We start from the raw sequence: 23,243 nt of genomic DNA, 5'->3' as shown, positions 1-23,243 counted from the left end.
AAACATTTTTATAGAGGTTATTTATTATATACCAGTGTCCTGACAAGATAGGGAATATTCAGTTGTGGTTTTTTTTCAGGTTCTTTTGTATACATTGAATCAAGTTCCAGACCCATTCAATAATTTACAGGCTCCATTCCACACCATATCAGCATCTGCAGCTGCCACTATAGCAGGTTTCCTTTCCAACAGCCATACTGCCATTGTCTGCACCCATCTTTCCAGTCCCTCCCGATAGCCAGTGGGAAATGTAAGCTGCAACTCTCGACACAGTGAAGGAAAATCTTTAATAGCTTTTTAAGGAGTGATCAGCAAATTGTTGGAGATGTGATCTTTGTGTCAGGGTCAGACAGGCTGAGAGAGGTCTTAGTCAATGAATTTCCTCCTGCCTGAACTTAGTTGAACATCTTAGTGAAAAAAAAATGAACAATAACCCTGTCTGCAGCTGCATGAGCCTTTCATTTTCTGCAATTCAGACCCCACCATTGCTGAGAGTAGATGGTCTTGTGGCCAAGTTGCTGCTTTGCCCTGTAGCAAAGGGCTTCTCTGGAGCAGGGCAATGATGGGGAGCAGCAACTATGAGAGGAACATGTCATAGGAGATGAGAAGAGCATATTTTGTGCCAGGCACTTTCTTAAAGGAATGCAGAGCATAAACCAATTTGTCATGCAAAAGCCCCAGTGACCATCTGCTTTACTACTAGCACTTGTATTTTTTTGAGGACATTAAAAAAAGATCTGACCATAAGCCCAGATGTAAGACCTTTACATGTGTCGTGGTTTGAAGACTAGATCCCATTTGAGTCTTGTTAAGTAATATTTAAAACAAAACTTTTCTGAGTATCTACTGGTCACTGAATTTTCTTTTGTTCAGTGTTGTTGACTTGGATTAATCGTGTTTACTAACCTATAGAAATGCTTGATTTCTCTCCCCTCCTCCCCACTTTTTTTTTTTTTTTAAACTCAGCATTCTCAGAAATTGCTGGTTGCTTTTTAAAACAACTGACAAAGTAAAACCCACACAATGAACAAGAATGAACAGATAACCCCACGTTATTTTGCTCAGTTTGCTAAATCACATTAGCAGTGTCAATAAATTTCTACTCCCTTCCCTGAAAAGTTACATCATCTCAGCTCATTGTGTTATTTGCTTGCATTTTTGTAAGACGGAGACAGTACAGAAACAGACTATGCTCAATGCTATCCTTCACTGAACTTTATGCCACCTTAGCACTGCATGGCTTAGCAAGTGTGTGTTAAATGTTATCATAAGAGCTGGATTGTGAAGTGGTGAAATCATCTGAGAGTGCAACAAGCCTAAGAGGCACAGCAGAATTCACATCCATGAGAGCAAGCTTGGTCACAAATATTCTCTTGACAGTATTTGCCAAGAAAATCAGATATTCTCCAGCAAACAGAGAGGTGAAAAGGCAGAGGGTAATTTTTCATCTTCAGCTCCTGCCCCTTTCATTGCAAGTTCTCTGTTCACACTGATAATACAGAGCCCAGATGCTATGGAAGAACTAAAAATGGGAAGCAAGAATTTCTCAGGCTTAAAAAATAATACTTGTTCAAGCCAAAGACCCTCTCTGCTTCTGCAGAGTTCCAGGACTATGGGAATAATGGCATGGCCATGCAAGGTGCTGCAGGTCTCAAGTGACCAGTCTCTGTTCCAAAACTTCCCCTACTGCTCTTTTCCCAGAGGGACAGCCAGCAGCCAGGCTTTCTGATGGGGTGCATCTTCCTCAAAAGCGCAATACACAGTGAAGGAAGGGCAAATAGCAGCCCAGTACACACTGTCAAGAAGTTTGTCATCTCTTTTCAGATAATTATTTTATCTTCTGCTGCCAATCTGCGCTGTATTGGCAAGTGTGGTGCATTCATTCATATCATCCTGATAAAACATGTCAGCAGATTTGAGAAGGCAAATTTGTTTCTGCTCTACCAAAGCCAACCAATGCATGTCTTTGTTTTCCTTTCAGCACAGACGTATGGCTTGCTGGGATTTACCAACAGTTACTATACAGGATTTCGGTCCCCATTCAGATTCTGTCTAGTTTTGGATCTAGAATGTAACAGCAATGTTTGATCAGCTTTGAATGTCTGGCTGCATCTGGCTAAGAAAGCTCTATGTTATTTACTAGAAGCCCTTGAAGAAGAATACCACATTTTTTTGTAGGAAGTCACCTCAGACATTATCAGAAATTGGGATTTGCAGAACTGGAAGTTTCCAGTTCTGTGGGTGAACCTTGTGCAACAGGACTGGGTTTTTGGGGGGTGCGTGAGGGGGTGATTTCTCCATTAATAGCTCCCATTCAAGAGCTGGGGCCTCATGTCGTGCAGACTGAGCTGTGCTTGGACAGGAAGGCAAGTGCTACACAGCAGCAACATTGCCCCACCACTCCAGTCAGACAAGGCAGAGCCAGAGTCAGCAAAGTCAGAGTCAGCAAGTCAGAGCCAGCAAACACTGCCTTCTTATGGAGTTTGAGAATTGGCTTTGGAGTCCAGTTGATGTGGCTTTGCTGTCTCCTGCACATGAACTAGGCTGTGCATAGCTTACAGAGAGCCCTTCCCCTGCCAACACAAACCACGTGCAGCACCTCAGTGAGAACAAGAGACGGTCTCTCCCCAGGCATGTCCTGGGAATTATCAGTGTCACACTTACACTCCTGTCTTGCACCAGTCCAAACCAGATCGGAATCACATACTCCCAGCGTAATACCCAGACTGACATCCTCTGCTTTGCCCTGTAATAAGATGTACCCAAGAGACTAATTAGATGTGGTTTGGACACTAATTGCTTAGCAACCCTGTTTGTCTTCAGATACCTTGTTACAGCAGCTGCATGAGTTCATTTGTTTCATCTAATCAATGGAAGGAAGCTGGGTAGCAGCCAGGTCTGCCAAGAGTGGTTTCAGCCCTTGCAGTGCTCAGGGCAGAAAATAATGCATGAGCTGACCCCCCCCCACAAACACACACACTCACCCTGTCCTGCCCACACCAGGCTGCTGGAATCTTGGACAAAGGGCAGAGCCATCACTTCAGGTCAGTAACTAGGGGCATCTCATCACCCTGAACACTCCTGGAAATGTTTGGGAGCATTTGGGCATGGGGCAATCAGTCTGATACACACAAGGCACAACTGAGGAGCTGTGCCCAAGGGACACCGAGGCTGGAAGACAGAATGCTACTGCACTGAACAGGAAACTGAGCAACTGTTGTATCAGTGAGTCCTGTGCAGAGCTCATCTGGAAGATGACTTGAACTCTTGGGATTATCAGTGCAAACCACAGCTGGTATCAGTCTCTGTATGTTTTTCTTCTGTCAGTACAACGTACCCTTAGTCTGTGATCTGAAGCAGATATGTCAGTTTCCCACCCGTCTCCTCCTCAATGTAGAGGAATGTATTTTCCAAGAAAGAATGATAAGCCCTATTGTAATTCAAAAATGTTGCTCTCAGAACATCACCACCTGCACTTGATTATGAAGGAAAATCCCCATAATGCCAAGATCATTAAGCAAGGTCTGAAGACGCTCACCCTTAATAGCTTTCAGTATGAGCATGTTGGCTTTTCTATCATTCTTGGCATCTTTGTCATTCTTACCAAAAAGACGTTTTAGGTCTTCTCTCTAAGAGATCCACAGAGTTTATAGCATGGGAACCACTACACAGATTTGGGTCCTTTTCCACAAGGATGGTGGCATCTAATCACCCAAGTGGTGCTCACAGTGGCCCTTGGAGTCCCACAGCCTGCAGATAGGCTTGAAAGAAGGTAACATGGCAGGAATAAGTACATTTTGCACGAACAGAGAAACACAGCATTAAATGCATCATTACTGGGGAAACTTTGTTTAAAGCCAGTGAGTCTTCTCCTAAACAGAAAGGCTGGTAAGGTTTAAATGTCAAATTCCTGTGGGAGAGAAGCTAAATTTCCTTACTGCCTGTTATCACTGGGGCTGCAAAGCACACCAATGTGCTGTTTCTCACCAAGATGTAAGCTTTTATTTCTCAACATATGTGAATTGTTTTGATTGAGGTTCACAAGGCAGAGCTACCTGGACTTGCTGCTTTGCATCATGACAAATGCAGAACAAAACAGGCCAAACATAGATCTCCAGACAGCATGTTCTTTCTGAAGTCCCCCATCCTGAACAAGCTCACTAAGGAGAACCCCACATCAAGCCCAGGCAAATCTAAAAATCACTTGGTATTAGGCAGTGCACTCTTTTTCCCATGTCACTTGCTTTTGGGCAAAGAAATAATTGCAGTTGCTTTACTTCTAGATCAACAGCTCCTCTGGGGAAGCAGCTCAATCGATGTATAGACCCCTGAAGCTTTTGGCCATGCCACATGCATCTATTAAATGTGTGGGGTTAGATGTATTAAATATGCTCATCATTTTTCTGACATAGCAAACTACAAGATAACTTTTAGCTGATGTTCTACAGAGGCTGAATGGGAAAGTTCTTCTCCTGTGGCAAGTAGTCCAAAAGAAACCTTCCAGCATCCTTTTGAATTCTCTAATTTACTAGTCTGAGGGACTTCAAGGACCGCAACAAAATTCTCAGAATATTTTACTTAGGAATCATGTGTCACAAACCACCGCTACTACAACTGAAATGTCCTGAGTATACTGATCTGTTCCTCCCACATCTGCAGCTGCCATCCATCAATGCTAACAGTTACCTGGTGCAGAAAGGCATCCTAGTTCTGACCTCAAAAGGAGAGAGCTGGAACTCAGTGGTTTTAGCTAATTCAGGAGAATAAATAAAAGAAAGCTTAGAGACTAAACAGTAGGTTAAATGTTAAACTGAATCAGGGTCAGCTGAAGCTGCTTTATAACAACTACTAACAATTTCTAAGTAGATAACAATTCCTACTGCGTTTGTCCCATTTCTTTTCTGAACAGTGAATAATTGAATCAGTGCAAATAACTAGATGTGATCATTTTCTGGATAATATGTAAACACAAATACATGTATCTGGGGGACCATGACTGAGTTGTCCTGTCACTTTTCTTCCAAAACCGTTTTCTCCAGTCTTGCTCCCAGAAAGCAAGCTGAAGTCATTTTCCTAAACAATAGACTTGCTAAGCATCTTAGCATAGAAGTGTGATTCAACTTTTGTTGCTCAGTCATTTTCTCAAGCCAAGTTTATGGTTCTTTGACAAAGTGTCACTTCCAGGTTGGCTGGTTGGTTTCCCTACCCCACCTTACGTATACCAAATGCTTCTATTTATCCACACAGGAAAATACAAGCTTCTCCTTAGTTAGTAAAAATCTATTTTCAGTGTGTAATGGTCATATTTATTTCTACAAGGCCACTGAGATCACCATCAGCTGTAAAGCACTGCTCAATCCAAGCCTCTACTGAAGGTAAGAGCTCTGAGCTGGGATCCCTGCATAACACTATCTTCCCCGTCACACAGTGCCTTGGAAGCAACACCGATAGAGCAGCAGGATCCATAACGTCTGAATTGCCTTTTGTAGCAATTTCCACTCCTCTGGCTGCAGCTAAAAAGGAGTCATCAACTTAGTGCTGGCATTTATCTTGCTTAGTGGCTGAGAAGCCTGACCCCGTTGTCCTGGATAACACCCCTACACCTCACCTTGCTGTAACCTTGTGCCACCCCACCAAGTGGGTATTTTCATACCTGAAAATAGCTGTGCTGGGGATTAAAGCAAACAAACAAAAAAGCCATGAGTTGTCACGGGAGAAGCCAGAAGCCTTGCTCAGGACACATAAGGTCAGGCTTCCTCCCAGGGCAGGAGGTGGTGGCAGAGGGACCATGTTACTTAGGCAGTTGTGGACTAAGAGCAGAACTGCAAGGGCAGAGTCAGCACAGCTGGTGCCTGGGCTCTCAGAGCACCACAGGTAGGTAGGGTTGAACAAACACAGCTTTGCTCTGCAATTAGTTTTAGCTGTTGCAAAGTCCAAGCCAGGTCTCACAGAGAAATTAATCTTTTTTTTTTTTTTTTTTTCTTTTTTTGTACATGCGATTTCTGAAAGAACAGCGCAGTCTCATGGAAGAGGTGTTAATGGAAGCTTAGTCACAACATTCCCCCAAATTGCAGAAAATACTGGAACAGTAAATAATAAATATTTTATTAAAAGCAGTTACATCTTGTGCTTCCTCTCTACTATTGTCTGCAACCGGCAGACCTCATCTACAAGGTCTCTTAAATATTACACTTCAGCTATACTTTGCTGTTTAACAAATACAGCCGAAGATCTGTAAACAGAGACAAAAGCTTATTAGTGTGCTTCTAGGCTATCACAGCCCTAGCAGCACGTACTCACAGGGGCTGGGCACCTGCGATTGCTAGAATGACACCCATTTCTACAGGAATATAGCAAGTAACAGCAAACAAAGCAACAAGATAACAAAGCTATCCACAGAAATTGGGAACACCCATGTCTTTTTCCTGGGATGACTAGTCACAAAGAGCTGTGCTAGAATACTTCTCTGGAGGTTTTTCAATAACTTAAGACTTTTTAAAAATCCAGATTGCAAACAACCTTCACATACATACCTCTTCCCTGCTGCATGTAGATAGAAAATGGCAGTTCTGCTTCACAGCATGTGGCTGCTCTGCTCTAAGAGAAACAGGTGAACATGCCTGCAGTCACACCAACCTCAGAAAGAAGCAACGAAGGAGGAGAGCTGTATTTAAAAAAAAAAAAAAAAAAAAAAAAAAAATTAAAGTGTTTTGTGGCATGTTCTATTTTATAACAAGGTGTTGGGGATGCAAACAAGGTGCAGGTTTTATAAACTGAGAGCCACAGGTGCAGATTTAGTAACAGCCAGCTCTTTACAGTTATGCATAGTTTGTGTTGTTTACAGCAAGCAACTGAGTGGGATTTAAGATAAAGATTGCTATTAAGTTTTAGAGTGTTTCTCCTGGAAAGCTAGGGCTAACTAAAATGCTGGAAGATGCTGAGAAACGTCTGCCAACTAAAGCTGCTGGAAGGGCTCTGCCCTGCAGCTCACATGGAGGGCACCGTGGGTAGGTCAGACATGGTCCTTCAGGGCTGCACTGGTTTTGAGGCAAAGCACCTCTGTGACTTTGCAAAGGGTATGTGGAAGCTCTGTATAGAAGATAAAACAGCTGCTTTCAAAGAGAAAATGTGCAAATTAAGGTTGTAACTGGATTTAGCTGTAAGTGTAACCTGCTTTTTGTTTATTTATGTCCCACTTTCTTAGACTTGATCATACTCATTACTGCAGGTGCAGCCCAGAGCTGTTTAAAGTCACAGCTAGGCCAGCTGAACAAAGGCCTTTAAGCAGTGGGGTCTTGTGGCTGCTGTGAGTGGTTTTAGAGGGAGCTGCCAGGAGGGTGGCTGTGCCTTGGGCTTGCTTCTGAATCACACATGCTATTTCAGGATGTTTGCAGGATGACAAATGTGCACAACCCGTACTTCTGCTTTTTTATTTTTTCTTGTTTTTAATGCATCCTTGCCTGATCCGTTGTCCTGTCTCTTAATGTCTCTCCCTTGTTAGAAGTGAATGAAACACAAAATCCATCAGGGCACTATTGATTCTGCCCAACATTTTTGCCCTGCAATTGTGGGATAATGCTCTGACTTGTAGGTGTACAAAATGACAGGGGCAGTCACAGAGCAGCTACACCCTTCAGAGCAGCAGGTGGGTGCTCTGATGAGCATCTCTGCAGACAAGGATTATGGAGAGGCAGCTGAGCTGATTTGCAGCTGCTCCTTAGGGCTGCTCTAAGCAATAACATGAAAGCAACTGGTGAGTTTGAACTATCTGGGGTAGGGTGGACTCCTGTTTAGGGTGTTGCAAATGTTGATGGGCACTTACACTGCTTTTTCATCTTTTGCAAATGCAAAAACTTGAAAAAAATTTTTTGAAACTTTTTGATTTACAGCAGGTCTGCTGAGTTATGACAAGTGACTGCGTGCTCTTAGCTTTCAGCAAATACAAGTTAAAACTCATTGCAATGCTTTGGCTGGCTGCTTATCCTTGAACATACATAACTTGCTACTGAATCATTTCATTTCGTGGTTGCACTGCCATGATCAGCACTTTGGTTTCTGTTTGCTTAGGAGCCCTTTAGGAGGCCAGCAAGCGCTGTAGCAAGCTTACTGCCTCCTGCTTTAAATAAAGTGACATTTGGATTGAGAAGCTCATTTCCTTTTGTGTGGAAGGAGTTTGCACAGTAAACAAAGAGCGGAGAGAATAGATTCAGACTTCATTTATGTGGAGGTATTGAGAAACTATAGGTTACTGTTCTGCAGTTTCGTTACTTGAAAGGACAGACTTTGAGGTTTTTCTTATAAAAGAATCAAACGTCAGGTCCTGAGTTTATGTTTAGATATTTGTTAACTTTAGAAGTACCAAATACCCAGAATCTCCCACTGAGGTCAGACAGGATGTTTCTGAGGTGAAGAGATGATCAAGATGCTCAGTCTTTTTTTATAAACAGACTGTATCTATAGATGAGGTTTCTAACTTTTGGTATGTTAATTTTGTAGCTATAGTCTGGAAGCAGCTTCATTTTCTGAGCTGACCTTGGAAAATGTGCTAGGAGTTTTCTCTGCTCTCCGTCTCAGGAAATGTTATTTGCCTCTTAGACTCTTTTTTTCCCCTTTAAAGGGGGGAAAAAATGGAACTAAGTCTGTTAGCAACATATTTTGAGCTGAGAATTTTATTTCATATTTTAAAGCCAAAATACAAACATTTTTTATTTGAATCTTTTTCTTTCAGTGGAGACACTTTAGTACAGTGGCCAGGTAGTTCCGTGTTTAACACTTAATTTGGTTAGTATAAGTCTGTATAATACATAAGAGTAATACTGTCTTTGTGCCTTTGCCATTGCACGTACCTGGCCCATAAGTGCTAAAACACTTTGCATTTTCACAGGAATAGCCTGTCAGTGCTTTGGGGAGGTACCTCAGGGGTAAATCAGAGCAGTGGAAAGAAGTTGGTTTGCAGAGATTCCAGCGCCATGCCTGTTGCTTGGAGCCTGAACTGCCACATCAGCACCACTTGCAATGGCAAATCCTGGAGGAAAAGCTGATGCTATGAAGGAAAAGCGATGGCAGCAGGGCCTTGTTAATCTAAGGCTCTGGGCAGCAGGTCTCAGAAATGCCCATGGGCATGACTTGCAGCTGAATATATCCTCAAAACCAAAGCCACATCCAGGCTGGTGTGATGAGCCATGTTCAGTCGCGGGGGGCGGGGGGCACATGGGAAAGTGGCCAACATTGTCTGAAACTGTCCAGACAGCTCTGCTCGTGGTCCTCCCATGTGGGGAGGAGGATAAGCCCCAGGGCCCCCTGTGCCTCATCCCAGTATGCATCCTCCATGGGCTCCTGGGCCATTCTGTGGGTGCTGGGGAAGAGAGGAAGTATACCCTGGCCAACCCCTCTTGTTCTGTGAGTGGCTCTAAGACCAGCCAGATGGCAGATTGCTGTCTTATCTGTAAAATCATCATTCCACATGCTTCTTCAGTAAGTCTCATAGTTATTGCATGAAGTCAATATAAAACTCAGTTTTGAAGAACAAGGAAGGATCACATTACCAAGATCTCAGATAGCTACCAAGTGTTCATCCAAGCCAATTAATTCCTGGCCTGTGCTGTGTCTTTGACAAGATCTAGCAGAGAATGTCACCACAAACTAGTATGTTTTAGCAAAGGTTTTCCAGAGAATGTGGGTTGGAAAAAGTTCAGAGCTGTACAGCAAAAGCACAGCTTAACACTACTAAGGATGCTACCTCATTTTGCAGTAGGATGGGAGTGTTTTTGGTTTTGTTTTGTTTTGTTTTTGTTTTTTTTTTGCTTGCTTGTATCATTTCTTCCCAGAATTGCACTGTCACTATTTCACACTTTTTGGGCTCCAGGCCTTAGGAACTCTGAACATGAAGAAAAAAAAAAATCAGCTGATACAACCACCTTGGAAAAGTTTCTGGTATAAACACTCTGCAGTTTTGTATGACTTGCTCCAATCCTAGATGGGGTCTAGAGTTGCTCTAAAAATTCTGGGACATTCTGATGAACTGAATGAGTTGCTCCCACTTTGAGACTTGGCACATTTTACCTAGATGTAGTTACTCCTGCTCAGGCTTATACCATAAACCTCTCTGTGAAGGCCTGGCTCCTGGGAAGTCCTTGCTCACAGTATTCAGAGAAAATCTGTCATTGTTGCTGCAGAATTCTGCCCAGACCAGGAGTTCTGCCTTACTCTTTCAGGCATGTGAGGAAAAGTCCCATTAATATTAATAACAATAAATTATTCAAGTAATTTTACTGTTAAGGGGAGGATGCTGAAAGAATGAGAATTCCCTCTGAGCTAAATAGATGGCATCATTCACACTTGATAACATAACACATGGATATGATCCAAGCAAAATGATGGGATGTGGAATGACACCCCTTGGAAAACTTTACTTTGGACTGTACAGCTGCACTAAGCAGGTCCTGAATCCAGCCTGTCACTGCTGATTGTGCTGCAGAGAATTTTACAAATGGCCAACAGCCACTCTTTCACTTGCTACTTAAAGCGATGGGAAAATTTACCTTCTTTCTGAATTGTCTCTGTGATTAATTAGCTTTGTCACTAGCTATCTGCATCTTAATTTGAATTTGCCCATTTTAGTTTGATTTTAACAGTGTTTGTTCTTAAAAATGCATCCTCATCTAGGCAGGTTGTGATCAAGTCACCCTCTTTCCTCCTCATTGATTAACAGGTTGCTCAGCAGTTATATTAAAAGTATTCTTCTAGTTTGCAAATATTTTTTGTGGCCCTCTTGAACCTCTTTCAAGCATTTAGCAACCTAGGGTTTACATCAAAATGGGAGCTGCTAGATTTTGCCTGATTCTCCCCCTTCCTGTCGTTCAGCTTTTTTGAGCAAAGCTCTGCTTCACATGCACAGGTAACATTCCTGCATGGCTCTCATGTTCAAGTTACCATAAATTAATTTGTGTGAGAAAGGATATCTGAGCATGGGCTAAGTCACTTGTATGTCCAGCGAGAAGCCATCTTTTTTTCTGAGGAATTTTTTGCTGAAAAAACATTTTAAAGCAAAATCTGAGGCCAACAATGAGGTTTCAGACCATACCAACATGAGGTCTGGGTTTGCAGCAGTCTAGACAGCATCTGTCACACTTTTTGAGGGTGGTTGGAAAGCACCATGCCCTCAAACCAGAGCAAGCTGCCAGCAGTCAACAACAACGTGTGACTTTTTTTGTCCTATTAGTCAAGGAAATATTTCAGAACAAAGAAACTTACCCAGGTCTAACAAATCACCTGACTTCAGCACCATTTGTCAGTTCCTCTGTCATTTGCCTGCTTTCCTAATAGCTTGTTCTCAATTATGCATGTGATGGAGCTGGTCAGGCAGCCAGCACTGGCATTGGCTACCTGCACCGGGAAGCACCAGTGAGCTTGGCTGTGCTGGGCTCAGCCCCCTGGGATGTATGGAAATGGGAAGGGAGCGAATGCCCTGATGAACAGCACTGATGCATTGGCCTCTTATTTCATTTTTGGATTAGGGAAATTAGAAAGGTTGTTTCTCAACAGTATAGCACAGTTTGTTCTCAGAACATCAGTCACAGATGGTTCTTGGTTGTTTCTAATCATTTCCAGCAACACAGGTGATCTGGCAGTAATGCAGGATGTATTATCTTTATTTCCTGGAGAGCAACACTCTCCCTGGTGAGAAATGCTCTTCACAGTACACTGTATTCCAGCAACCAAGACTTACAACATCATCACAAAAGAAATAGCTAGATGATGCTGTGGTGTATACTGGAAGTGCTTCCCTGGTGTAAACAATTGTTGCTTCTTTGCCTCAGGCAAAGTTTTTCTCATTTACAGCAGATGAATACTTGGACTTTCTTGTACTTTTATACTACAAAGAGCCTCCTGACCCAGCATCATCTGTTAGATTTTGCACAACCAGCAATGAAGCTCACGTTACAAAAAAAAAAAAAAAAAGTGTGTGTGTGAGCTGCTAGAAAAGCGTGGTGCTTGCAGAAAATCCAGTTGATTCAGTAGCAGTTAGTCTCAAACCTGAGATAGGTCTTAGTTCTGGCTATACAGAGCTTCTGTGAACATTCTTATATGAACAAGGAATCTAGCAAGGTTGGACTTTTATTTGAGTCAGATCTTTCCCTTAGTTTACGGGGATGGTTTATGAGCAATTGGCCTGACCTAATGCTGCAAAATGTTCAGTTGACATGATATGTTCAGCTCAGTAATTCACCTTGTCTTCTTTGATTTGTGCAAACATTCATGCAAGCATTAATGCTTGCAGTGGCTGCTGTTCTGACAAATCAGGGCACTTGTGAGACAGAAGGGATGATGATTATTGGATGTCTTCTGTGTAAATGGGGTCAGACTGCTCCGCATTCACTCCATGCTTGGCTGCTCCCTTCTCTTTGCTCCCAGAAACTTCCCACCCAGGGACAGGCCAGTCCAAGCAAACAGCTCTCAAACAACTCGCTGTCTGAAATGCACATGGGCTTTTTACTGAACAGTTACCGACAACAATATACATCAGTAACGAAATACATGTTCATTTGTGGATAACTCACAGGCAGAGAAAAGTTGGCCTTATGTGGCCTGGTAAATTGTTTGCAATGAATAATTCAACCAGTCAAAGTGCATTTGCTAATAAAAGAGAATGGGAAGAGAGATGTGCTAGCGGCAACAATGTGTTGTCAAGCCAAGTTGAAAATGAAAGCAAGAAGTAGGGCACTTTGCTGCTTTCCCTCTCTCCTCTGCATTAGTGCCCAAGAAAGTTTAGGCCCTTTGAAAGCATGAGAGCTTTGCACTCTGGCAGGGATCTCCAGAAACAAAAGGGGGCAAGATGTCATCCTGTTCATTCCTTGGCATTCTGGAGTGTGCACAAGCACATCATTCTTGATATCACATGTTTCTGTTGAGATGGTGTCCAAGGGGTGCATTCAGGCTGAGCAATGGGAAGAGGCACAGTTCCCATTGAAGCCACGGATGCTGGTGGTGACCTGTGAGCATCATGGCTGTGCACGCTGTCAGCTGGTGAGTTGTGCTCTCTCTGCAGCTGTCAAACTTCAGACCAGCAGCAGGATTATGCAAAGGTTAACTGATTTCAAACATGCTCAGAAGGAATTTAGGAGCAGCTGGTGATTAAGAGGATGGGATTATCACAACAGGTTCCTTATTTCCTTGTGTGACATCATTGGCAAGGTGCAGCATGCTGCCCACCAGCTAAATTGGCCAAGGCCATCATTAGTATCTGGGCTGCTGCATGTTTCTGGGGCAGTGCTGATCAAGGTGCAGCACTGCCTTTGCTTGGAAATTAATGTGAGCAAAACTGGCCAGGGATCCACACATTCACAGTCATTTTTGCTCTTCATACTGACAGTGATTTGTGAGTTTAACCCCTTTATGTGCCATAGTGAGCAAGGCAGACATGCTATGGTGAATATCAGGATGCTGTAACAGAGGAATGCTGCTAACTTCATCACATGTTGGACTGTATGCATTAAGAGGAGGATTTTGGTACTCACAAAGAGGTGTGATTTGGTCAGAGAGCTCTCTCTGTAGTTGATTGCATTTTTCCCTAGCTGAGCCTCAGTTTTCTTATCTATTCTAGAGGCACAAGGGGTATTAACTTCATTGGTAGTGTTTTGAGATCTACCAGGGAAATCCCCTCAATAAGAGGAGAGGTTGTTACTAAAACACTTTAAATTCTTCTGTTTTCAAGCCCTGTTTTGCAACAGAGTGGAAAAAAAGCTTTTTAATGCTTCTTCTATTGGCTGCTCTGTTGCAGCCCTGTGTGCTTGCTTTAATACTCTCCCCCTTTGTGCTTCAGTGTCCTTCTGTAACCCACCACCACAGCTCACTGTTACCTACATACTTCCATGGGCCACCTAACCAGGCACATGGATGGCTTAATTTTTCTTGGCATAAGAAAATAATAAAATGTCCCTTGGAAAAAGGCCTCTTCTCCTCCACTTCTCATCCTGATACCTGGTAATGGCCAGAGGAATTCTGTTTGCCTTCTCCAGGGCAGAAACCCTTTCATTGTGTTCCTGAGTGCCTCAGCCTTCTTAGAGCTGGTTTGGCACATGAGATCTCAGCTGGGTAATGTGGAGGGTAATGCTGCTGGCTGTCCTGGGCAGAGGATGCATATATGTCTGTCCAATGAGTAATGCACTCTGTGCATGACAGGGTGTGTTAATCCTGTATTTTATGAGCATTGGCAGTGTTTGCTGACTTCCCCTCCTGCAGAGATGAGAGTAGAAGCACCGTGCCTCCTCACCAGAGCTGGCTTCTGAGCACTGCTGCAGTTTGTTATCCACACACCAGAGACCAAGACTAACAGTGGTTATTATGTAAGTTATTCAAGGGTAGTAAACAGAAATTTCATTAAACAGTGTGCTGAATCAGTTCATTAAAGTGCAGCTTTTCTCAAACACATCTGAAATATCTTAGTGTGCTGAAGGGATGTCTAAAATGCTTCTGAAATTACCATATGTATTTCTTTTCTAACAGGAGTCAGTCCTTTTTCTTGCAGGGCACAGACACTGAAAGCATTTAAGAGCAACAAAAGAAGGCCAGGTCATGTGGTGACCGAATGCAGGTTGCTGTTGCAAGAGCCAGGAGTAACAAACCACATATGAAACAGAATCACAGTTGGAGGTGAGCAAAGGGACACCAGCCTTGCACGCTAACACTAGGATGGCAATTTCACTGCCTCTGGGAGCTGGGCAGCAGATCCCAATTTATGTCTTGCAAGGGTCTCTGTCTCACCAGACCCATTTGGGGCCATCCCTGACTGTGCTGCATAGGGCACAGTACCAGCCTGGAGCACTGGACTGCTCAGCTCCCTTTCCCTGCAGCATCCCATTTCCCCTGGCTGCCTTTCCGCACTGCTGGTACTCCTTGCAGACAGATGGGGGTCAAGGTGATCTGCCAGAGCAAAATTACAAGCCTTGCTATGGTGCACTTGTTCTCAGTCAGGATTTACGTAGCCAGCATGCTCATTGCTTGGCCTCTGCTTCCTCTATTGCCATTAAAATTAAGGGACCTCTAAGGGCGGCGGCAAAGAAAAGAGCACTCAGCAGTTACTGCACCAGCTAAGGAAAAAATCTATGGCAGGACAGCACATTCCCTCCAGGCTTGCAAAATATCCTGTTCCTATCTTGCTGTGATGGTGGTGGCTGCAGGGCTGATGCCCAGCGGGTAAGCCTGCCACAGCCATGTGCCAGGGCTGTCTGCAGGATAAGTACACAGTGTTCCCCAGCGCTGTGCTCTGACACCACCTCTGGTCTGCTATTTCCTTCCATTAACCCTGCAGCAATTCCCCAGCTGGAAGCAGCTCCGTCACACCCAGCCTGGCCAATGTGTTCAGGACTGCTAGCACCTAATGCTTTTCCTGATTTTTTCCTCTGAACACTCCCAGCATTGTGTCTGATTGTGTCTGAAGAGGACTCTGATGCTTTTTGCAGAGATGCCCTCCTCCTTGGTGGACCCTGGGACAGAGGGCAGAGCAAGATTTGTCTGAACGCACAGCACTTGAATGCTTACGAGCTCAGTGGAAAAAATGTGAAAGTGTGGGAAGCAATGATCTCTCAATAACCAACCAAAAGTGTGGAGTCAGACATTTAAAAGCAGACTTGGCAGAAAAACAAAGAGAAACACTGCATGAACAAATCCAAAAACAACAACAGAAGTTCTCCTTTGCCCCTCTTGGGTTAGAGCACAGCCTTTGTGTAACATCAGCCTGCCACTCTGTCTCTTTCTCACATGCACCCCATCTACTCCTGTCCAAAATGTGTTCAGAAAGCAAAACAACTCTGCAGGGACGACATTAACTGATTTGCATATTTTCTGTACCACAATTCAAGAGGAGAAATAAGAAAGATCCAGCCATGAGACAGCATAGAGTACAGGGCTGTCATGCACAAAGCAGCCAAGGAGCAGCACTGTGCTGCAGGCACACCCTTGGCAGCTCTAATTGCAAGAGATCTGCTCCAAACTGGGGAAACTGGGAAGCAGCAGTGCCTGTGTGCACAGAGATACACAGGACTGGGACAGGGATGATTGCTTTTTCCTAACTTGAAACATCTCTGGGAGGTCAAGAGTAAATCTAGAGTGTGAAGGGGAGATGGCTGCTCAGGGAACAAGGAAAGAAAGGCATTTGGGAAACTGTTAGTCAGTTGAGCTTAGTTTGGTAAGTTGTAATCATAGCACATCACAGATGATACAGGGCATCACTTCATGAATAGCTTGTCTTGCACTCCCAGCCCAGACTGGATGGGGTTTGGTCTCCTAAGTATACATATTTGGCAAGGAGGGAAAGCTTGCCTCCTGCTATGCTTTCTTAGAACCACGAAAATGAGGATCCGGTTTGCTTCTATAGTTTGAAAAGTTTCATCATACATTTCTACCTCTTCTATCCAAAAGGTGTATGTATAATTTTATACAGAATTATAATTCAGTGTAAGGCACTCTCTATATTCCCTCTCATGTACTTTTTTATAGCATTGCAGTGAGGTGGCTTGACTGTATGTTTTTGCCTATAAGAGGCCCAAAGCTGCTCCTGGGGCCAAAACCTCTGATGTGCAGAGGAGTGAGGTAGAGCTGTGCTGCCAGCAGCAACGTTACAGCAGTATGAATTAGAGGGAGGAGAACACCAGGGAATAGTGCATTTCAGTGCGTTCTCTTCTGTCAGAGCAAATGTGGTGTCCAGTGAGTCTGTGTGTTTATCTGGCCCTTCCCCTGTGTCTCTCCCAGTCGTTATTTCTGTGCGTTATCTCCTTGTGCCATGTGTCAGCAGGGAATGACACTTGGTATCCCTGCTTGGTGGGACTGGGCATGCCGCCTGCCAACCCCTTCCCCCAGTGCATCATCTTCTCATACCAGTCAGTAATGGGGCAAATATCTTATGAATAATACAAAACTGATCGTCACATGACCCAAAAACCATATTGCTCTTTCTTTGGAAATACTTTAGACTGGGATTACTTTGGGAGGAGAATATTCTCCTGTGATCCACCTCCTCTCCCAAAAACTGCTCCTCTGAGTGACTTCCCAAAATATCCACACAGCTCCAGGAAAAACTCCAGAAGTTCAAATTAGAGCAGTTTGCTCTGCAGTCAGGACTTCAAACATTGCTGTTCAGCAGCCTTCTGAAATACAGTATTTCAGTGTCTTTTGCTCTTTGCACAATAGCAGTAATATGAAGAACTCTCACAAGCACAGCTGGTCTAAATAACTATGTGTATGAAATATAAACAGACTTCTTGGGCTGGGTACATACATCCTGCTGCTCTGGATGATTTCTAAACACAGAACACAGTGAGCATCAATTGACAACTCATAAACTATTGAAAAGGGATGCTAAGCTATTTCTGTACCCTGAAAGTATGCACTGTCTGGAGAAAATGTGAAAGGATAGTTTTAGTTTGCAGCTTAGATTTAGTGAAAGGATTGAGACAGTTGAGTGCATTTAAAAATACCTTGAGATGTAGATTCTTTTCTTTTTTTTTTTCTAGAATACCTATCAAGAAGCAACTTAACAATGTACTAATGTAAACAGCTCAAGCTCAGAAATGCTTAGTGAATTCTTTCTTAAGAGGAAAAAAAGGAGACTAGCTATAGCTGTAAATATGGGGCAGCTCTATCTCCCTGCTGTCTTTTCAACCCTCCACACTCCCATGCACTGTGCCATGGCTGCAGGCTGCTGGGGTGCAGCAAGCTGTGTGTCTCAGGCTATGCATTTTCCAGGCCTTGGACTTCAGCTTGACCCATATGCGTATCCCAAAAATTAGAGCATTGCACCCAGGAGATCAGCCCTGAGCCATTTCTGACAGGACTTAATATATGGCACAAGATCTGCTGAAGGACAGAGGATAACAGGCTCATTTATCAACCTGTCCAAAGCAGTTGTCTTACGGGTATATTTCAGCATCTCAACTATTTTGCAAGCTGCTGCTTCATGCACCTCTAAATTCCTCTACTAAATTCCTGCAGACACTACCATGATGGCCTCACTTGGGGTAAGGAATCCATGTAATGCTTCATTACTGTCATGCTGTAAACCTGGAGCTGCTTCACACACCAAAACCCTGAGGAGGAGCTCTGTACCTTGTCTTGATGGTGTTGACACCAAAGCCAAAAACTGTATGTGGCCATGAAATGAGCTAAGTGAAGGATTTATGTCATTTCTTTCTGTCTTGGAACAGGGAGGGAAATATATGTATATATTACATTTATAAGTGAACAATTTTTTGTGAATTACTTCCCTTCCCTCTAAAAATGTATGTATTACAGTTCTTTGAAACTTCAGAAAATCATTATTTGATTCTTTAATATGATTATTTTATTCTTAAAAACATGGTGGCAGAAATGTTCAATATGCAGTAAAATGATAAGTTCTTTGAGTTATATAATATGTACAAAAATATAATGATTTGTAATACCACACAAGTAAGAGCATTAGATATACACTCACCTACTAGATAACCCCTGATCTACCGAAATCACTAGAGCTACTGATGTATTGGACTCTAAAGTTGGGGAAATTAGCTTTCTTTTCAGTGATATTGAATCTATCAATATCACTGAATGTGTGGAAATGTGGAAATTTCTGATCATTGTTACAGTGGTGAAGTCCCTGTAAAGAATCACCTGCTTCTGGATACCAGGATCAGCAAAAACAAGCAGAAAACCAGAACAGCATTGATGGCACTTTTCTATGTAGGTTTCACAAAAAGAGCACAGGGGAAAAACATGTATTTCTTGAAGATGTGCCAAATTAGCACTGTGAATATTCATGGTTTGACCATGCACCGTGCCAAGTCCATGGTGTGGCTACCTGCCTGTAGCAAAGAGTGTTGTGGGGCACAAGCCAGGACATCTTCAAGGATCAAACTGTCCAGAGGTGCTTTCTCAGTTCAAAGTGAGAGTTTAGTGACTTCTTGCAACTTTTTGCCTCTCACCAGAATTTTCTTGCCAGCAAACTTGTTTATTTGGATATTTGTGGAAGGTGAATCATAACAAAGGAATCATAGACACAGCTGAAACAGGCTGTGGCCTGGTCTGTCTTTTGGCAGCTCATTTTAAGAAAACACCACTGATTTACTGCCATTGACATATAAAATCCTACAGAGGAATCAGGCCTTCCTTTCTCAGACATAGAAGTTTGATTTTTCTGGCTATGCTGGATAACAGGAGGGTTATTATTTAGAAGGAAACAGTTAAGTACAGTGTAAACAAAGAAAACAAACAAAAAGGAAGAGAGATCATGACTGCTGCAATACCTTCAGCCTCAGCTCCCTGAAAGTCCTGTAACATTTCTGCAGACCACCAGATACTGACACTGCTTTTCTACTGCATCCCAAGCTTTGCTGGGGGTGGATGTTAACTCTGAAAAATGAGCCACCCTCACTGCAACCATCAGGGGGTGCAGGACCTTTTCTCGGTGCTCCTCACCTGGCACCAGGGTCTTTGGGATGCCTCTGGGAAGTAAAAAAGAAAAGGCCTCTGTGCCAGAGGCTGTGGTCCTGGAGCCCAGCAGAGCAGCCCCTTGTTCTTCTCATTTCTATTCCTGGTAATCAAAGCATAAATCAAAAATCTCCCCTCCAAGATTCTTCAAAAACAAAGATCCCCTTTCAATCAGTTGTTTGCTTTGTTCTGTAACAAAGTGCTGAAGTTACACCCTCTTTCAGAACAGGGGGCAAAGTACTGGGCATTGTACACCTGTACAGGGAACCTGCACAACACTGCTTCAAAGTATGCAAGATGGGAGGCAGAAGAAAATGTCCTGCATCACATGCTTCACCCCTCAGTGCAAAGGGTCAGTCTCCATGTCAACAACAGAGGGAGATCTGGCCACCAAGGCATGGAGTAGGCACCAAAAGGTGTGTCTGACACAGTAATGCCCTAAAAACCACAAGAGGCAGAAATCTAAGGCTCCCCTGCTTTTCAGCATCCTCTACTCCCCGTTACTGACAGCCTCTGAGCTGCTGAGCATGTTCTGTGACAGGGAGGCTCCATTTTCTCATCACTGCCTCCAGCATTGGATGCTTCAAAAACAAAGCTGGAAAGGTCTGTCAGGTATGAGACACATGTTGGACTCAAGCTGCTATTTGTGGTTGGATGATTGTATGTTCATAACAAATATATAATCAGTGCAGTGTGGTGAGGAACTTGTTTCACCACATGTGCACCAGGGCAGAGGTACAGGCTCGAGCTGCCTCTTTCTTCTTAAACTCTTTTAAGATTTTCTGTTCTGGTGGGCAGCCCCTGAACTTATACCCATCAGTTGGTCAGATGTCTCCCCTTCCCAAAATAAATGCAAAAAGTCTTCGGGGGAGAACTGAAATTATTCACGATTTCAACAGCAGATACAGCTGAAAAATATGATTGTTTCAGCACCTTCTGTTTTCCCCTTTGTTTCACCTCGGGACCTCTGTAACTATTTGAATTTCCAATGGAACTTTTAAAATGCATTTTTTCCATTGGAAGTGACCTGAAGTGTAAAAGGAGTTAAACATGGGGTTAGGAAACACTGCAATTATTTTTCAGGTTGAGCTAAGTGCTTTCGGTTGCTTAAGATTAAATATTTCTTTCCTTCTCATCTTGCCAACCAAGACCTGTTCTTTTCTTTTGTTTTGACCACTGAGCTGATAAGCACTTCCATTCCTTTGGCTGCTTGTGGGCAGCTGTAACACCAGTGCAATACATGTACTGCATCATATGTTTCATCTTTCTCCTGATGTTCTTGCTTGCCTTGAGCTCTTAGGGATGAGAATTTGAAGCCTTCATCTCTGCTTTCCAGCACATTTTCTCCTTTGCATTTTTTTTTTTTCCCAATCTGACCTCAACAGCTGCTCTGCACATCTTGCTGTGGACAGAGCAGATAGCATGTGCAAATCACACCCTCGCTTTGCAAGGCAAGAAGTTTCAGAGGATGTTAAGCTTGGCAAACCATTACAGAGATGTATCATGGCACAACAAGGTGCTTTGTCTTCTGTTTCTTTAGCTTTTTGCACTTCCTTTCACTCTGACTGCCAATGTTTTTTGCTTTGGGATAGGTATTTATCAAACACTTAAAGCCTGTCTCCCACTTGTCAGGGATAGCCAACAATTCAGATGTGTGGAAGTTTCAGCATCCGCACTGGTGGCTTGTCCAGTTTTCCTCCTGATCACCCAGTGTGGAATATTTCTATTCCTGATTCTCCTGCCAGTGTAGCTTAGGATACAGAAAGGTCACAGGAGAGAGTCCTCATTGACAAAATCCTAAACATAGGCAGCTTTACTGGAAAGATGGCATATTATATGTGCTGCCGTTACCCATGCTGCTAGAAGAGAGATAGCACAGACAATAAAATTCAAACAATGTGTGTTTGGCCAGCAGCATGTGAGCTCACAGGCGGCTGCTGGAGGAAGCAGGGAGCAGTTTGTTCATGGTCAAGGCCAGAGAAGCAGTAAAGGAAAACTCAGGAACGACAGGAATGACATACTAGCAGCTGGAGACCCTGTTAGATAGATCTGAGTTTGTGGTCTCACTTCTCCCCGGTGGCATTGGACAGAGAAAGCGGTGCTGGAGTTGTCCCTTAGAGACCCTGCAGCCTTCTGGTCCCAGCTGTCCTGCTCTGACCAGCCACGTGCTGGCCATGTGAGAAATACCTCTCCCTGCTGCCTTCCACTCAGAGCATTTTGCAAGTAAAAGGAAAGAGAAAGCAGATAGAGGTACAAGGGGCAGTGTGGACTGTCCCCAGCTGGATCATGCCATGTGTACAACAAGGGAGAAAATGCTATGGTTTGGCAAGTGTACAACTGAGTATATGCTTTTAATACTAGCAGTGGGGCTGCAAATCAGTTTGGCACACACATGGGTCTGCAGGGCTGCTGATGGGAGCTGCTCCAGAGGCAGCAGGTGAGCCCATGTGTTGCCCTGGCTGTCGGTACCACAGGCAGCTGCCTGCACCCGTGCTCTGCCTGCACAGGCTGTTGTTTTAGCAGCTGTGTCTTCCTAATCCCCCCAGCATGTGTTTGCCCTCCCTTGGCATGGCAGTGCCAGTGGTAAGGGCTGCAGCTATGCTTGGCTGGAGCAGCTGGAAGTGCAGGGAAGGGTGGCCTCCAAGAAGACTTTATTTTCATGCTGATAAAGATCAACATTTTTCTCTCCGTGGCTCCGCAGCAGTTCCTGGCAGGGAACTGAGTCACCCATCCCAGGGTGGAGGCAGCTGCCACACAGATAAGGCTGGGCTGCACGTGATGTCCAAGGCAAGTCACAAAGGGAAGCTTGGGACAGAGGGACAGATTCGTGTTCAGACCAGAAGATAAGTTGTTGTTAGGGGTCATTTGGATCACAGCATTTGTCACCCATGGGCTGGCCTGTAGGAAATGTTCATTTGCATTGCCATCATTTTTCCCAGCCTGTCACCCTCCTGTGCCCCAGGATGCTATCACTACTGTCTCCATAATCACAGCTCTGAGAAATTCCATGTAGGCACAAGGACTCCACCGTGCTAGGTAGCACATGGGCACCGGACACAATCATCTTTACCCCGAAGCATTTAAACACTCTGAAAATAGAGTGAGAGGCAGCAGACAGGCACGCAGAGAGGTGTGATCAAGGAGGTGGCACTGTGGAGGAGGGCTGAAAGTTTTAAGAATTGTGCGAAAACCCTGCATGCCTCAGTAAGAAATGGTGGGCAGTGAAGATCTAGATAAAAGGCTGTGTGAAGGGGAGTATCCAACTCACAGGACTGGTAGATTCAGCAGCTAGCCAGCATTAGCTAGGGTGGGACTCGGTAGGGGAAGCTTTCAGAATCCTGTCTTGTTCATTTGGAGATTATTATCATGGTGAGAAGATGCCAGGGTCTCAAGCTGAGGCTTAAACCTGCATATGTGCCAGAAAGATAGATGCATGTGGAAAAAATCTTCCTCCCAGCTGGAGATGTAAAACCATTACAGGCTTATTTGCATCACAGCACAAAGGGTTTATTTGGTATGTGTTACACAGAGGGTGTCTTCCATCTCCTAGGTCTGTGGGACTGGTATCCAGTGGGGAAGTAAAAATCTTTTCCCCACTTAGAGAGTGGGAAAATAATGGTTATCCAGTTTGGCTGGGAAAACCAAACACGGAAAAGATCAGTAGAGCTGGAGTCAAAAGTTTTATTATTGGGTTGACTTGATGTGAACACTTGCAACACTTTCAACCTCCTTTTAATGTTTTACTTCATATTTGAAATGAAGTATCAAGTGATGTTGCTTAA

At 43.8% G+C, this 23,243-nt stretch overlaps 1 long non-coding RNA gene across 1 annotated transcript; it reads right to left on the bottom strand.

Annotated features, from left to right (window-relative positions):
• Nucleotides 1-918: 918 nt before the first annotated feature.
• Nucleotides 919-6,667, bottom strand: LOC311443703. The gene is made up of 3 exons (XR_014697434.1): nucleotides 6,534-6,667; nucleotides 3,605-3,761; nucleotides 919-2,746 (listed from the first exon to the last, which is right to left on the bottom strand). It is a non-coding gene; the product is annotated as an uncharacterized lncRNA (long non-coding RNA).
• Nucleotides 6,668-23,243: the final 16,576 nt, after the last annotated feature.

The sequence above is a fragment of the Aythya ferina genome (assembly GCF_964211825.1).
Source record: "Aythya ferina genome assembly, chromosome: 13".
NCBI lineage: Eukaryota > Metazoa > Chordata > Aves > Anseriformes > Anatidae > Aythya > Aythya ferina.
This window is presented reverse-complemented; position numbering and strand designations above follow the sequence as displayed.